Source organism: Bombina bombina, chromosome 3, assembly GCF_027579735.1.
Source record: "Bombina bombina isolate aBomBom1 chromosome 3, aBomBom1.pri, whole genome shotgun sequence".
NCBI classification, from domain to species: domain Eukaryota; kingdom Metazoa; phylum Chordata; class Amphibia; order Anura; family Bombinatoridae; genus Bombina; species Bombina bombina.
In genome coordinates this window covers 380,854,693-380,872,555 of record NC_069501.1, presented here as the reverse complement: position 1 = coordinate 380,872,555, position 17,863 = coordinate 380,854,693, and the positions used below count along the sequence as shown (strand labels likewise).

The following is a 17,863-nucleotide window of genomic DNA, read 5'->3' as shown; positions in this document are numbered from 1 at the left end:
AACATAATGAAATTACCTGCAGATCGTAAAAAAGTACATCTTTGTTGGTTGTAGCAGTAATCAGCTATAAGGGAATATACTAAAATGCTCTGAAACACAAATTCACACAACCTTCGTTGAAAATCTTTTAACATATTTTTATTTTGTTATAGGCTCTTTGGACACACTGAAATTATTTAAGGTAGCAAAATTACAGAAAACCTTTATCCATATGAATAGATTGTATCCATGAGGTGATAAATTCTATTTCTGTAAAATCTTAAAATTATGAGTGCTTTATATCTCACTCAAACCTACAAAAACCACAAACTACACTGTTCTCCACTGTTCTTTGTCAATATACAGACAACAGTAATGACATAATTGACCACATTGACAGGTTTAATTAAAAATGACATCATTCAAAAACTTTACAGTTATGCTTTGAATCTGTTGTCACCTGAATAAGTGATAATAGCTTAGACAAGTAATATTTTGTTGCATTATTTCAGTTAGATGGGGAGGGTTAGTGAAGGCAGAATAATATATGGTTGTTGAATATTGTAGAGTTGGTACAACAATGTTTCATTGGATTATCTGGTCAATTAGCTTTTCTCTATTGTAATATCAGGATTAATTTCACTAAATAAAGAGTTGAGCATTGTCCAAAATTAGGGTGAGTGGTGTGCATAGTAAACACAAAAGTAAAAAATTCAGTTTAAAAACACACAGCAGACTATATTCACCACCTAAAAGTCATCAAGTATTTGCTCCCTATAATGACCAACAACGTTTGCATCAGAAGATACGCAACCAAGTGCAGTAAGCATGATACATCACAAACAAATCAGGCAAATCCATGTGTTAAGTTGAGAAATGTATTACAGGTATACCCCGCTCATACAGCGAGTTAGGGACCGGAGCCCCGCTGTAAAGTGAAAACTGCCTTAAAGTGAAACAAGGCAGTTTTAGCTTTCTTTTTAGTGTTTAAAATCTTGAAAACATGTTTGAACTAACATATGTTAGGGGTGCAATAGTGATAACGTTTAGTTTAACACTAGCACAGCACAGTATTCAATTAGTATTCAATAAATACCGTACCTATAAAATAGTTACAATTAGTGTAGTAAAATTTGCCAGACTATAGCACTGAGACACAGATTGCACTGTAATGCTGTTAACAGAGTGAACTGTGCATTACAAAATGGTGCCATTCACTTCTCTCGCAATCTCACAATGATTACAGCACTGTTTCAAAATCCTTGGAGGTTTAACTTCAGCTCCACAAAACGATGTATTTGCGAATTGCTGTAAAGTGAAGCGCTGTAAAGTGAGGTATACTTGTACATTACATTTTTACTAATAAAACCTTTATATTTGATGGTATTACTTGCATTGAAGTTTATTAAGGGTTCTTGGATTGGAGGGATAAGAAAATTGTACCACCTATGAATGGAAGTATATTTTTGTGAAAATGGGTTGGAAATGATCCCACTAAATACTGAATGCACTGCTGTGCTTGGAAATAGATGTGAGTAGATCTGCTGCACAATATTTAATGGTGCAGTAAGTGACACAAATATGCTATTGGCTTTATGTGTTTTTGTTGTAGAAAATATGAAGTGTACATCAATGAGTTTCTTTATTTAAAAGTTATATGAACTTAGTAGTGTAACTGATCTGTGAGTATTTGCCATTCTGCTACTTTTTTATATTGTCTGCATGGTGAAAAAAATTAACAAATAATGAGCCAATTAGCATCATCAATACTGAGTTTAAAGTTTGCTTTTCTGTTATCTTGTGGGATTTCACAATAATATTGTGAGATTTCATAGTAAATGACGTCAGACACACGTTTCCTTTCTAGTCCTGGGACAAGCATCTCGATTGGATGCTTAATGTTCCTCTATAATTGGATATGGCTACTGAGGACATTTTTAGGTAAGATATCTTCCTTTTTGCATAGAAATGTTCTTGTGATATTTTGTAGTCAGTTTTTTTGCATGTATGCTGCATCAGTTTCAAGTGCTTTATGGATAAAATGTATCTTTAGGTAAGTATTATACTTCTGTATCAGTGTTTGGTAATAATATTCAAAGGTGATAAAAAAAATATTTTGGTAAATTTTCAGAGCTGGATGTTAATACACAGTGCCATTAGCACATTGGCTTCAAGTCACTGTTGCATCTGAACCTGATTTGTGAACTCATCAGTAATTTCATTGGTAAAGAAATTAGTAATATAATTAGTGATGTCATAAGCTGAGTGATGTCATTACTGAGTTCATGTAGAATGAAATTGACAAACACAGATATTTTAAATTCTGAATTTTCTGCTTTATATAAACTTGATTGAGTAATACACATTGCATTCAGGTTTATATCATTAATTAAAATATTAAAGGGACATAAAATTCCAAATTTTTGCTTCATGATTCAGATAGAACATATAATTAAAAAAAAAAATGTTCCTTTTACTTCTATTATATTTTTTCTTTGTTTTCTTGTTATCCTTTGTTGAAAAGCATGAAGGTAAATTCAGTAGCTTGCACATGTCTGCAGCACTATATGACAGCAGTTTTGCTATAATTTTATATATTAGCAATAGCACTAGATGGCAGGATAATTTACTGCCATGCAGTTCTCTAGACATGTGCACACTACCTATCTAGATATCTATTTAACAAATAATAACATAAGAACAATGCAAATTTGATAATAGAAGTACATTTAGATTTTGTTTAACAGGAATAATCCCAATACTTGTTTGTATCTTCATATAGGAAGCTGCTTGCTTGTCTGAATAAACTATAATAGGAGAGTCGTATAACTGGCTAGACTATAAAATAGTTTGGTCATAGGGCAGATTGTTTAGTTTGGTTTACACAACTAAGGTGTCAAAGTTTTTTTAGTGCAATGTGTCCCATTTTTAAGCCATTAAAGGGCCATAATACCCAAATGTTTAAACACTTGAAAGTGATGCAGCATAGCTGTAAAAAGCTGACTAGAAAATATCTCCTGAACATCTCTATGTAAAAAAGAAACATATTTTACCTCAAAAGTTGCTCAGTAGCCACCTCCCATTGTAAAGGATTTCTAAGCAGCATTTTAGTGTGTCTGTCCTGGGACAGCTGAAAGGATGAGCCTCGTGAACTCTCATATTATTTCACTAATCAGGTAAAGGAAGCTTACTATGAAATCTCATGAGAGTTAAGTCAAATCTCATGAGATCACAGTAAGAGTTCATGACCTCAGCACTGCTGATGCTGATTGGCTGCTGTTCATTTCTTCATTTTTTTTTATTTTTACCTGCAGCTGGGAGCAGGTGAAATATAACTTTTTACACAGAACTAACTCTGTTGAGCTGAGGAGATTGTGAGGTAAAATATCTTCCTTTTTTACATAGAGATGCTCAGGTGATATTTTCCTGAAAGCTTTTTACAGTTATACTGCATCAGTTTCAAGTGATTTAGCATATGAGTATTATGTCCCTTTAATTTGTTGGTACATGTGAGTATAATAGGAAATAAGCACATACTATATACAAGCTAATTATTGTTCTGTATGAAAAAAAATTAATAATTTTCCATTTCCCTGAATTCAGTTAAACTAACTGCTGTACTCTGGATATGTAGAAATCTCATGATATTTCTGTATTGGACCTGGCTTGCTCATATCTACTAAGGAATAACATTAAAAACATGGTATGCCTTAAAGGGGACACTAAACCAAAAAAAAAATATCATGATTCAGATAAAGCATGCAATTTTAAGCAACTTTCTAATTTACTCCTATTATCATTTTTTCTTCATTCTCTTGCTATCTTTATTTAAAAAGCAGGAATGTGATGCATCAGAAATAATAAAAATAACAAAAGAAAACTAAAGAAAACAAAAATTTATTACTCTAGATGTCTTATGTCTTCAAGATATCTGTAATTCTGTCAATTACACTTACTATAAAGCATATAAGACTCAATTTGTTTAAAACTGCACATCACCATGTCCTAGGGTCTGAGTACGCGTCATGATGTATGAATAGAATCTTCCCATAGGAACCTTATGTCATGGAGAATATTCAGTTTCTGTCATTTGAGGAATCCTAGCTCCTCTAATACTAGTAATTCTGACACCTTTTCTGTCCATAGTCTTTTTGTCGGGATTTCTTGCGTTTTCCATTTAAGGGCTATTAGGGAGTCGGACTTGGCTCTGTTCAAGCCTATTTGTAACAATTATAATCTCAATTTGCAAGAGAACTTTGGTAAGTCGCTGAGCAGTGCTACTCTAGGAGTTAGCTTGAAGTCAGTAGTCAGAATCTTCCTGAAGTGAGTTTCTACACCTTGTCAAAACTGCTTTATTATTTCACACTCCCACCACATGTGTTTGTAGCTACCTCTATCCTCACATCCCCTCCAACATTTATCATTAGCTTCTGTATAAATAGAATGTAAACAAGTTGGGGTAAGGTACCATGGTGATATTACTTTGAAGTTAAGCTCTACTAATTTTGAGGAGGTAGATGCCCGTTTGGTATGATTAAAGACTTTCTTCCATTCATCTCGACTTAAGGTCATACCCAAGTCTTCGTGCCATTTAACTGTGTAGGTGGGGAGATTTGTTTCCTGTGGTGTTTGTATACATGTCCTGGCTAGTGATAGGGAGTGCGATATTGGGTTGTTTGTGGCGCATATGTTTTCAAATCGGGTCATTGTCCGTAAGAAGTAGGCTCTAAATGTTTGTATGAAATGTGAAAGTTGTGCATATTTAAGCCAGCTGGAGTAATTCCTTCCTGCTATTTCGTTTATACTGTTTCTATTTAGAAATTTACCTTCAGAAAAAAAGTTCACTATAGGAGTACTGTAGACTGTCTTTGAAACCCATTGTTAAGTCCTCCAATCAGTTCGGCATTAACCGGAATTGGAAAGAGAGGGGATCTAATGCCCAATATATGTTTATGATTCGCAACAATTGTGTCCCAAGTATCAAATATATGTCTATGTACCACAAAATCTGTACATTAGGAGGGTCTTAGGTTTTTCGGAACCAACACAAGGCTCCTACTGAGGGTATTTTTAATATGTGGGAGTCCAGGGCCACCCAAGCTTTGTTATCTTTAGCTCCGTGCCAATCCATGACCCTTTGTAACGTAATAGCCTCAATGTAATTAGCTATGCAGGGGAGTCCTAAAACTCCATTTATTGTGGATCTAAACATAGTCTCTCTATTAATTCTGGGTTTGCTTTGTCCCCAAACAAAAGTGTTAATGTGTTTCTGTAGTTGGGTGGCATACCACTTTGGGATGGGAATCGGGAGGGCTTGTAGTATATAAAGAATTCTGGGCAAAACTGTCATTTTTATATATTGAATACGCCCCCACCAAGAAATTGGTTTACCCTGCCATGAACGTAAATCTTTTTGTGTTGCATGCAGAAAAGTGAGGAGATTGCTATTAAATAGTATTGTTTCTGATGGGGAAAGGTGAATTCCCAAGTATTTAAGAGTTTTGAATTGGACTTTTAAAGGGCAAATGTTTGATAACAATTGAAACTCATTAGTTCTGATTTTTGTGTGTTAACTAAGAAGTTTGAAAATTGACCAAATTTATCTAGTTCTGACATTATTTCTGAGATGGAGTTAACTGGAGATGTTGCTGTAAAAAACACATCATCTGCATATAAGGCTGTTTTGAAATTATGTGGGCCAATTTCCACACCTCTGATTTTTGTATTAGTTTTAAAATGCTCTGCCAAGACTTCCATTGTCATGATAAACAGTGTAGGGGACAGGGGACATCCCTGCTTTGTTCCGTCTTTAATATTAAAGGGTCTGGACAGCATACTATTCGCTTTGACTTTAGCAATGGGGCAGGATTTTTTTCCAGTTTTATTTATCTCTTGTTTTGCAATTCTATTGCTCACTAAATAAATGCCATTTTACTGTTGCAGCTGTCCCTGTTTTTAATGCAAAAGAGTAAAAGTGATACAATGATAAGGATCCTAAAGTAACCTGCACTGTAATGCACGATTATAAACACAGGTACTCTGAGGTTTGGACGGACGGATTTTTCACCGTTCTTATATGATAACACACTAGAGTTTTATCTGTAAGCTATTGATAACCATCTTCGACAACAGTATGGTGCAGCTTTCTGCTTAGTAGAAGCATTGAATCTCCAGAGTAGGAATTGACCTGTGGATGGTGTCTATTTGTTGGTCCTGTTTGGCTGACTGGCTATGCTCAGGAGACAGTGACCCAATGTCAGATCATGGGGATCAATGTAGCAACCTGATAAAGGACTATGGGGTAAATTTAACAAAGGCCGGGCGGACATGATTCTCTGCAGCAAATCATGTCTGTCCGGCATTGCTAAATGCCGACAGCATACGATGTCAGCATTTAACATTGCACAAGCATTTTTTGTGAAATGCTTGTGCAATGCTACCCTGCACATTCACGGACAATCGGCCGCTAGCAAGGGGGTGTCAATCATCCCGATCATATTGGATCTGGATGATTGCAATCAGCCACCTAAAAGATGGCGGGCAAGTTAAGGAGCAGCAGTCTTATGACTGCTGCTTCTTAACTTATGTTACCAGCGAGCCTGAAACTTTGTGGGTAGAAAGCAGCATCTGCTGATTTTTAAATCTACCCCTATATCTCTATAGGTGCTAGTACTGCAGTGAGACTGCTTGTTATACAAACATGCTATACTATACAGCTCTTTTTACACTCTTCATAAATGCATCTCTTTTGTCTCATGCTAATGTAAAGGTCTGTGCAGTGAAAGCACATATCGTGCCCCACAGTGCTAGATTTTTGGTTGTCCATTGCTAGATGTGTTGGTTGGTTGTTAAATGCTGTGTTTGTCAAGGCAAAGTACAATGTATCTTATGTAAATTTGTTGTATTGATATGGAAGGTACCGTCTGCTGTGTAGAAATATACTGTATTATGTCATTCTCTCTAAAATATATTGAAAAAATGTAATGTTCCAGCTTTTCAGTTGTATTTCATATGTTGTCTTACTGGAAAAATATTTTATTGCATGTTGATATCTGTGATAATTTGATTACATTGTGAAAATCCATAGTTTGATTTGAGGAAAAGACGAAAGATAACAGTATTGATAGTGTAGCTTGACAGCTTTGCAAAAGGCTCTAGACTATTAATAACTACTAATATTGAGGTATACACTGCACAAATGTGTAGGATGTTGGGAAATTGCATTATTGTATTTTTTATACTAATAGGTAAAGCACATGCTTTTTAAGCTGCATTCAAAAGTAGAACAAACCTCCATCATTATTTAATAAAACTCACCTGGAGTTGATTTTGTTCAGACTCAATAAAAAAAAAAAAATCAAAGCATGCAATATATAACAATTCCATCAAAGGGAACCTGTTACAGCAGGGAGTCTGTGGAGAAATTTCAAATGTGCTGCATTTATCAATTTTTAGAATATTTTATTTTATTGTAAACAGCCCTGACAACTGGAGAAAGAATGTCTTTTTTCAAGGTCAAAGTAAGTGTGAAAAATGGCTTCCTACTACGTAAAGTATCAATTTTGATTCTTTAGTCAAATTATAAGATTGTATGGTTATCTGTTAAACAATGGGGCACATTGATTATTATAACATAAAACAACAGCATTTTATTCAGTAATTCACTGTTAAAATGTAATTAATTAATGTAATTAAGGTAATTAAGCATGTGTATCTGTACCAAAGTATATACAGTTAATTTTATTTGGTGCTCTTAGCATAAGCATGCATCTGTAGCCTATGGCCAATTCTGCCATTAGCCAACGTCCTTTCCTACAAAAACATTTGGATGTCTCTAGACTAAAACAATATCAAATTAAGTGACTTCTGCTTGCCCCTTGTAAGGCTCAGCTTTATGAAACGATTTTTTTAAAGAAAATTAATGCAGCTTTTATTTAATAAGCAGCATAATAAACAAATCAGAATAGATTCAAATAAAAATCCGCACACATTTAACGGAAGATGCCAACTTACCTAGCATTCTTGACAAAGCACTAATAATTATCGATTTTTGTGACAGTTGAATTTATTTCACTGAAGATGGATTTGCCTACAACATATCTCTCCATATTTAACTGTTAATTTGCAATATATTTGCAAATTCTATATTTCAAAAAATAATTGTTCACCTTGGAGAGATTTATTGTAGTAAATGCTAGATAATTAGGGCCTGGTGAATAAAATGCATTTTGACACAATGGGCAAGATTATCAGTGATTATGAATGATTACTTAGCACTCTCGCTCGCTTGTTAACTTCCCTAGACAGAGGCTTCTTGCGCGCGTCGGGTTGTGATCATATAACAAGTTGAAAGTAAAAGGCTTGGATGAAAAAAAAATGCACTACGGAATTTTACGGCACTAAACAAATAAATGATAAATAATAATAATAATATATCACAACCGTGTTAACTTCGTCTATAGAAGTCAATGGAGAGCGAAAACTTAAAAAAAAAAAATAACAATCATACTCGTGGGCTAACCGGACCGTGTATATTAAAGAGTGCTAAACCCAGCATGAAATATTAATATTTCACATTCCAATGCTCTTCACATTATATGTTTTATTTATTCTTAAATACATATTTCATATATACAGTATATATATATATATATATATATATATATATATATATATATATACCTTTATATCTATTCCTATAGATATATAGATATAGAGATGTATTTTACATGAACAGTGTCATATATATATATATATATATATATATATATATATATATTTAATAATAAAAAAGTGCATTGTTTTATATGTGAAGAACATAGGAATGCAAAATATGCATTTTGCGCATTGTGTTTCATGATTTAAATTTTAACTCAGTTGGGTTAGCGCACATGAAAACTTAGTATTCTTAAGGCATGTTATTCAAATATTACATATAAAATATTAAAATAAAACAATAAAAATGATTAAACATACTAGAAAATATTCTAAATAATCCATAGAATATATCTATATTTTTTACAGTATGTTTAAAAATTGTATTCATTTTTTAAAACAAGCATACAAAAAAAGTATTTTTCTACCAGGATGTGAACTAGTAAACTACGGTTTATGGGAACTACCTATTTTACATGTGACACTTATGTCCTATGTCACATGCTGAGAAATCAAAATTATGATTCTTTTCCCTTTTTAATTAAGGCTTATAGATAAATTAGTGAGGAATTATAACCAGACAATGAAGCCGTGTCTATTGTTCAGCTCCATAAAATACTCATGCGCGTTTAAAGAATAACACACTTACATACACTTGATGGCATAATTATAAACCAATAGATTGGTCTATTTACCAGCAAAGATGAATCTTTAAAAATAATATCACACCCAATAATTAAACTCCTGTATTTGAATTCCTAAGTAGCAATGCAGCTCTAACATATGTGAGGCCCAATCTTCAAAGTGTTTCTAATCCCCATATTTATTTTTAGATTTGATCATAATTAAAGGGATAGGAAAGTCAAACTTAAACTTGCATGACTCAGACAGAGCATGTCAGTTTAAGGCACTTTAAATTCACTTCTGTTTTCAAAAATATTTTGTTCTCTTGGTATCAGTTGTTGAAAAAGATAATGTACCTATCCTACACTAGTGGGAACTAGCTGGTTGCACACATTTGTCTCTTGTGATTGGCTGACTAGATGTGTTCAGCATGTTCCCAGTAGTGCATTGCTGCTCCTTCAGCAAAGAATATCAAGAGAATTATCTAAATTTCATAATGAAAATATAATACAATTTTAAATAATTTTTATAATAAGTAAATTGGAAAGTTGTTTAAAATTGTATGTTTTATCTAAATCCAAAAATAAGATATTTAGGTTTCATGTCCCTTTAATGTTATCTTTATGATGCACATGAACTAGCACTGTCTAACCTAGGTTTAGCTTTAAACAAACAAAGAGAACAAATTTGATGATAAAAGTAAATTAGAAAGTTGTTTAAAATTGCACGTCCTATCTGAATCATAAAAGTTTAATTGACTAGACTGTCCCTTTAGCATGAGGCCACCACATACTGATGCCCCAGATGCACCAGCTACAATAAAAGGAATTGTGTTTCACATGTATGCGCATCTAAAAAATGGTTAAACACATAGGCCCAAAGTTATCAAGGTCTGTTGGACCTGATCTGACAGTGCGGATCAGGTCCGACAGACCTTGCTGAATACGGCGAGCAATATGCTCGCCGTATTCATCATTGCACCAGCAGCTCACAAGAGCTGCTGGTGCAACGCCGCCCCCTGCAGACTCGTGGCCAATAGGCCGCCAGTAGGGGGGTGTCAATCAACCCGATCATACTCGATCGGGTTGATTTCCGGCGATGTCTGTCCGACTGCTCAGAGCAGGCGGACAGGTTATGGAGCAGCGGTCTTTGTGACCGCTGCTTCATAACTGCTGTTTCTGGCGAGCCTGAAGACTCGCCAGAAACACAGTCCGTCAAGCTCCTTATGGAGCTTGATAACTAGAGGCCATAGGCTTAGTTTCCATTGAGGTGGAAAAAATCTCCATGGACTTTAAAGGAGATAAATGTTTTTATCATCCAGTTTCCACAATTTACCTCATCAATGGAAACTAGGCCAGAGTTATATGCAAGCAAAAACAGACAAATAAAATTATCTAACACATTAGAACATTCTCTTTGTGTACTTTTATGTTCTAATTATATTGTCTGACCCCGGGCAAACCCTATAATTTACATTACATCATGTACAAGTTTAATAGCTTAAAAATGTGACCTGAGCTTTATTGTTTATTAAACCTAGAAACAGTTTTTATTAACATGTGAACAGGTACATATATTTATATATGTTTTTAAATCCACACAAACAATGGAGAAAAGCTGCTCAAAACAGGCAAATATGTGTTTTCCCACGGATGGACTGGGCCATGAGCAGGGTGGCAATTGTGAGCCGTTTTTTGTGATAAAATCAAGGTTGGCGCAGATACAGACGGTGTAACGCTCTGCAAAGAGTTCATTGTTCTTTTTCTACTGAGCCCAATTGCAGCAGTGGCATATTTAACTGTATTCACCAGTACCAATGCTGCCCCAATGTCTATCCAAGCACTCTCATTTCCTCAGGGCTGGTTGTGAGAGAATTACACATAGCCCCATACTCTGACTGGTCCATACTTGTAAACTACTATTCCTTGCATTTGTATGCAGTGAGGTTGTAGGGCGCAGGGGGAGTTAAAGCGCTCAGCATGCTCCATGAATTACATGATGGGAATTATCTTTTATATTTTTGGGTCATATATATAAATAAATATATATATATATATATATATATATATATATATATATATATATATATATATAAAGTCAAACGTAGACCAACACTCACTATATTCTAATCCCAATTGCCTGGGATGCTATCAAAGTCCCATATACTGTAAATAGTATAAATAATAACTGGAAGCACTCTCTAGGGCCTAGTTTCCTTTGAGGTGGTAAAGTTTGGAAACAGGTGGTAAAATCATTTATCTCCATTAAAGACTATGGAGAATATTTGTGCTACCACCAGCTTCCAAACTTCACCACCTTGTCGGAAACAGAAGTTATGAAGCAGCGGCTTCTGAGACAGTCGACAGAAATCAATCCGATTGAATACGATCGGGTTGATTGACACCCCCTGCTAGTGGCCGATTGGATCTGCAGGGGGCGGCATTGCACCAACAGTTTACCAGAACTGCTGGTGCAATGATAAATGCCAACAATGTATGCTGTCGGCATTTATCGATGTGCAGCGGACATGATACACTACTTTGTATCATGTCCACTCGCACATTGTTAAATATGCCCCTATGTCTCAAATAGTTACAAGTTTTGCATCAATAAAAGTACATTGCAATATAATTATTTTATACTAAGCATATAATTATAGAGCTTTTTACTTGTACTAAAGAGTTTTTCTATTTTAACCATAACTAGTCTGTCCATATATCGAGACTGCAATGATCATGTGTCTTAGATCTGCTTACCAAATGGTCAACCTCAGCAAAATGACGGGCAACTGGTTGTTCAGAGGTACCCCTTGTCAGTGCTATGCGGATAGCTGAACAGTAATTTGCCATCCTAGTGCGCAAATCATTGTTGGTTTTACCCATGTAAAATAACCTGCATACACAATGGAGCAAAGACAATGATTACGAGTGGCATGTTAACAGTTACGCGCTAGTGATAAGGGGTTTATCACGGATGTGCGTGTCGGATTTTCCGCCCGTATTAAAAGTTGAAAGTAAATGTGATCGCTTAAGTGCAATCACGATTTATGTTAGAATGATTACCCCGTCCTCAGAGCTCTAGTTAACCATTTTGCTAAACAAAAAGTGTCACAAAAAAATTTGCACAAAAAGTTATAAGGGCTCAAAGATATGAGGTATAGTAGCAAGCAATCTCCAGCGCAATGTGAGTCAGCTGTGGTGCAATTCTGTCTTAAGTGTTACACCAACAACCTCAAAAAACTTGCAAAATGCAAAAGTTCACGTTTATTGAAATCTCCCAATGGTACACAAATCAAGACAACGTTTTGGGCCTGTTTCCCTTAATCATGTCAAGTAACACTGGCTACAACATATAGTGCCTTTTATAGGCATGTGCAAAAATAGGCCATGTCCCCTTTAACTACTTAAGGCCTGCCTCACTGAAACATAATATATACAATGTATTTAAAAAATGTTTGTAAGGTTGTTACAAACATTTGCACAGGATTTGCAATATATATACTCACACACAGAATAATACATTGTATATATTATGTTTCAGTGAGCCAGGCCTTAAGTGACTCACAAAACGTTGTCTTGATATGTGTATCATTGGGAAATTCCAATACATATGTGAACTTTTGCATAGGTTTTGTGAGTGCTGCTGTCTTTTAGACTCTTCAAAGATATGAGGTCTCAGGTGTTAAAAAAAAAAAGCAGGCAAAGGGCTTTGATATTGAGATACATACATACATACACATGTTTAAATACATATATGTGTGTGTGTGTGTGTGTATATATATATATATATATATATATATGTTTATATGTTTGTACATACTGTATGTATTTATATGTGTACATATGTATTTACAGACATATATAAACATATAAATAGATATGTATACATATATAGACATATATGTGTATATATAAGTGCATTAGAGCCCTTTGCAGTTAAAGGGACATGAAACCCCAAAATTTTCTTTCATGATTTTGATAAAACATACAATTTTAAACAACTTTCCAATTTACTTCTATTATCAAGTTTGCTTAGTTCTCTTGTTATCCTTTGCTAAAGGAACAGCATTGCAGTAATGACAACAAGATGAACACATCTAGTCAGGCATTTACAAAAGACAAATGTGTGCAGTCACCAATTAGCAGCAGCTTCCACTAGTGTAGGATATGTGCGTATTCTTTTTCAACAAGGGATACCAAGAGAACAAAAAATATTTTTTAAAATAGAAGTGAATTTAAAGGTGTCTTAAAATTACATGCTCTATCTAAATCATGCAAGTTTAATTTTGACTTTCCTATCCCTTTAAGTAGATGCAAACGTAAAAACTAATTTAGCCAATATTCATATTTAATAAAGTGTTATACTGTGTATTTACTGTAAATATATTTCACATTCCAATGTCCTGCACATATGGGGAATATGTTCTAAGTATTTGCAAATAGATATTCCTATATAAAACTCTCTATATATGTAGAAATATGTATTTATGAATAAATAGAACATATTCTGCTATGTGAAAAACATTAATATTTTCATGTTGGATTAGCGCACTTGAGAATATGGGATAGGGTTTGAGCGTGAGTAGGGTTTTTTCCCTTTTATTTTGCTCCATTGACTTCTATGGGGATATTCTATGCGCACGATATTCTAAGTTTGTCGTTTTACACACTGTTAACTTTTAACTCTTAATACGAGCGCAAGCTGATGTACGCAAAAATCTTACTTCCTGGCGTAGTTAACACTTGAGAGGGAGCATTAACTAGCCATCCACTCATAATCTGCCTGAATGTGGGTAGTTGTGTAAATTACTCTATGCTTGTGATAAAAATGGCATTTCTTATAAGGATGCATAAAAGTACTGTCCTGTGGTAAATCCATAACAGGTGGTACAGCCTTTGAAATGTTTTTAACCCTGACTTGAAAGAATTTAAACAGGTCCTTGTGGCATATAATTGCATGGGATATGTTTGTACCAAAACTGACCTTATGGATCATGCCATTTAAAGCTCACTCGGGGTGGAGCCATATCCACCAAAACGGAGATTAGGGTCCGTTTTTACTATATTCCAGTGTAGTACTTCAGAAACCTTGGTTTGTCCTCATCAAATGTTGTTGAAAAAGTCAGTCTCTTCTGTTCCACTTTTTGTACTGTCTCCTCAAGTTCAGGCCATAATGTGTCTATTTTATATTGCAGTAGCTTAACTGAATAACCTCTGCTGGAAATGTATCTGCATTCCATGTAATTGCTTATAAATGTTGTCTAATTCTGTATTATTGACGAGAACACTCTTTTCTTTTGTGATGTAGGCAAAGCCATCTTTAGAGCTAGTGGATAATAGATTGTATTCCCTAAAAGGGCATACATGTCAGTAGGCTTTCTATATAAGATAGAATGTATTGTAACTTCTTTCTTATATAAGCAAATGCCCCAAAATTCTATCTGCTGCAAGTGATAGTGTAATTTAAATTGCAATGCTGGATTATAATAATATTTATAATTTATACTTTATATAAGGGTCACGGAAAACAAATCAGTCCCTGTTTTCAAATTCAGCTATATACAAGTTTGCATATGATGGGCCAAATTGAACCAGTTTACCCAAAAACGTTCTCTCCTTTAATTTGTTCCCAATGATCCATTTTATCTGCTGAAGTGTATTAAATTGTTTATAAATAGCTCCTTAGCCTTTACATTGGCATTTGAATAGCTTATTTAGCCGGTAGTATCCCTACATATACTAAAAGTTTTTTATATACCTAGGTATAGGCTATTGAGAATCTATGCAACACAGCCAGCAGAAGAAATTACACTCACCATGGGAGGTGGACGAGATGAAGCTCTAAAATGTTCATTTTCAATTGTTCTTTCTAACTTTTGTACAGAGCCAGAGATAAGAAAGAGAAGCATTTGAGTGATAAGATAACAAGATCTGATCCGTCAGCAAGCCAAGCCTTTATTGATGGGCCATGGTTTCAAAGAGCAAATACAGCTATTTAGTTTGAAAAAAGAAGCATAATTTAGAAATTTCTCATACATTTTATACGCTGCGGCTGGTATAGCAATTCATGGGGAGCACATTCAGGGAAATACAATTTTACAGTGAACGGCCCCTTTAAAATAGTTCATGGTTAAACAAAGTTCCAACAGATCCAGAAATTTGGCAATTGGTTGGCCACTGATATTATCCCTTCCCTATGTGGGATGACTGTGTACAAGCTTGTCGGATCCAGTGTGACAAGGATGTCTCCATCTGTTGCACCTTAGATTGGATGAAATTATCCATTAGAGTGTACAGTGGTTGTAGTAAATATTCTATCGCCAAAATAATAGGTCGTCCAGGTGTTTTTTCCATGCTTATCTCTCTCTCTCTCTCTCTCTCTCTCTCTCTCTCTCTCTCTCTCTCTCTCTATATATATATATATATATATCCATATATATATATATATATATATTTATATATATATATATGCAAGCTCAATCCTATTTTAACTTTAATTGTATTGGGTGGGTTTTATTTTTAGGTTAGGGACTTTGGGCTGCAAAAGAGCTAACTGCCCCTTTAAGGGCAATGCCCATCCAAATGCCTTTTTTAGGGCAATGGGGACCTTAGGTTTTTTTTTAGATAGTATTTTATTTGGGGGGTTGGTTGTGTGGGTGGTGGGTTTTACTGTTGGGGGAGTTGTTTGTATTTTTTTATACAGGTAAAAGAGCTGATTACTTTGGGGCAATGCCCCGCAAAAGGCCATTTTAAGGGTTATTGGTAGTTTAGTTTAGACTAGGGTTTTTTTATTTGGGGGGGGGGGCTTTTTTATTTTAATAGGGCTATTAGATTAGGTGTAATTAGTTTAAATATCTGTAATTTGTTAATTATTTTCTGTAATTTAGTGTTTGTTTTTTGTACTTTAGCTAATTTAATTTAATTTAGGTAATTTTATTTAATTTAGTTAATTTATTTAATTATAGTGTAGTGTTAGGTGTTAGTGTAACTTAGGTTAGGTTTTATTTTACAGGTACTTTTGTATTTATTTTAGCTAGGTAGTTATTAATAGTTAATAACTATTTAATAACTATTCTACCTAGTTAAAATAAATACAAACTTGCCTGTAAAATAAAAATAAACCCTAAGCTAGTTACAATGCAACTATTAGTTATATTGTAGCTAGCTTAGAGTTTATTTTACAGGTAAGTCTTTAGTTTTAAATAGGAATAATTTAGTTAATGATAGTAATATTTATTTAGATTTATTTTAATTATATTTATATTTTATATAAATAGTATTTAGGTGTCGGCGATGTTGGGGGCAGCAGATTAGGGCTTAATACATATAATGTAGGTGGCGGCGGTGTCCGGAGCGGCAGATTAGGGGTTAATAATTATAATGTAAGTGTCTGCAATGTCGGGGGTGGCAGATTATGGTTAATAAGTGTAAGATTAGGGGTGTTTAGACTCGGGGTTCATGTTAGGGTGTTAGGTGTAGACATAAATGGTATTTCTCCATAGGCATCAATGGGGCTGCGTTACTGAGTTTTACGCTGCTTTTTTGCAGGTGTTAGACTTTTTCTCAGCCGGCTCTCCCCATTGATTCCTATGGGGAAATCGTGCACGAGCACGTACGACCAGCTCACCGCTGACTTAAGCAACGCTGGTACTGGAGTGCGGTAATGAGCAAATTTTTGCTCAACGCTCACTTCTTGTCTTTTAACGACGGGTTTCTGAAAACTCGTAATACCAGCGCTGTAGGTAAGTGAGCGGTGAGACAAAACTGCTCGTTAGCACCGCATAGCCTCTAACGCAAAACTCGTAATCTGGGCCTATATTTTTAAACAATAACATTTTTGTAGTTGACTGTCCCTTTAAATGGATGTTAAAATGAATTTGTTACAGTATGCATGGCTAATATATAAGCAATTAATCATTGACTAAAAAAGCATTTTCAAATTGTAATTTTATTAGGAGAATCTGCAAGGATTTGATATTTCACAGCAGCCAAGGCTACACCCCTATACACTGACACTCTCAGGATGGCTGCCATACGCACTATATTAGAGAAAGTAAAGCACAATGTGCTTGATGATTAGGGATGGGCAAATGTTTTGCAACATTCCAAAAATAAAACACCTTTTAACACATTAGTTTGTTTTAAATCTTTATTTTTTTGTATAACATTCTAACATTGAGCTTTCCTAGATAAACCTTTCAGCAAACGATAACAAGAGAAGGAAGCAAATTAAATAATAGAAGTACATTGGAAAGTTGTTTACAATTGTACTATCTATCTGAATCATAAAAGAAGAATTTGGGGTTTAATGTCCCTTTAAGTGATTCATTATTTTTTCATTTTTCTGTAACATGCTACATATCACAAGCTCCATTTACCATAACTTGATTAAACTATATTGCAATGTTCAATTTCTAAAACATACTTACAATATTATGCTCCATATTATGCTCAGTGTATACTTTATCTGCTGCACAATATTCTAAGGGGACAAATGTCTGTTTATTGAATTTGTTACATCTATAACAATTTAGAAAAGAAAAAAAAATACATATTATGTATAAAAGTAAAGACATTTTAAAATCACTCCTTTCAACAGATATATC

The 17,863-nt window shown here is 34.4% G+C and overlaps 1 protein-coding gene across 1 annotated transcript in view; it reads left to right on the top strand.

Annotated features, from left to right (window-relative positions):
• NGF (nerve growth factor) overlaps window positions 1-17,863 on the top strand; it is a 165,828-nt gene that overhangs the window by 105,594 nt on the left and 42,371 nt on the right. The gene's annotated exons all lie outside the window — the stretch shown is intronic.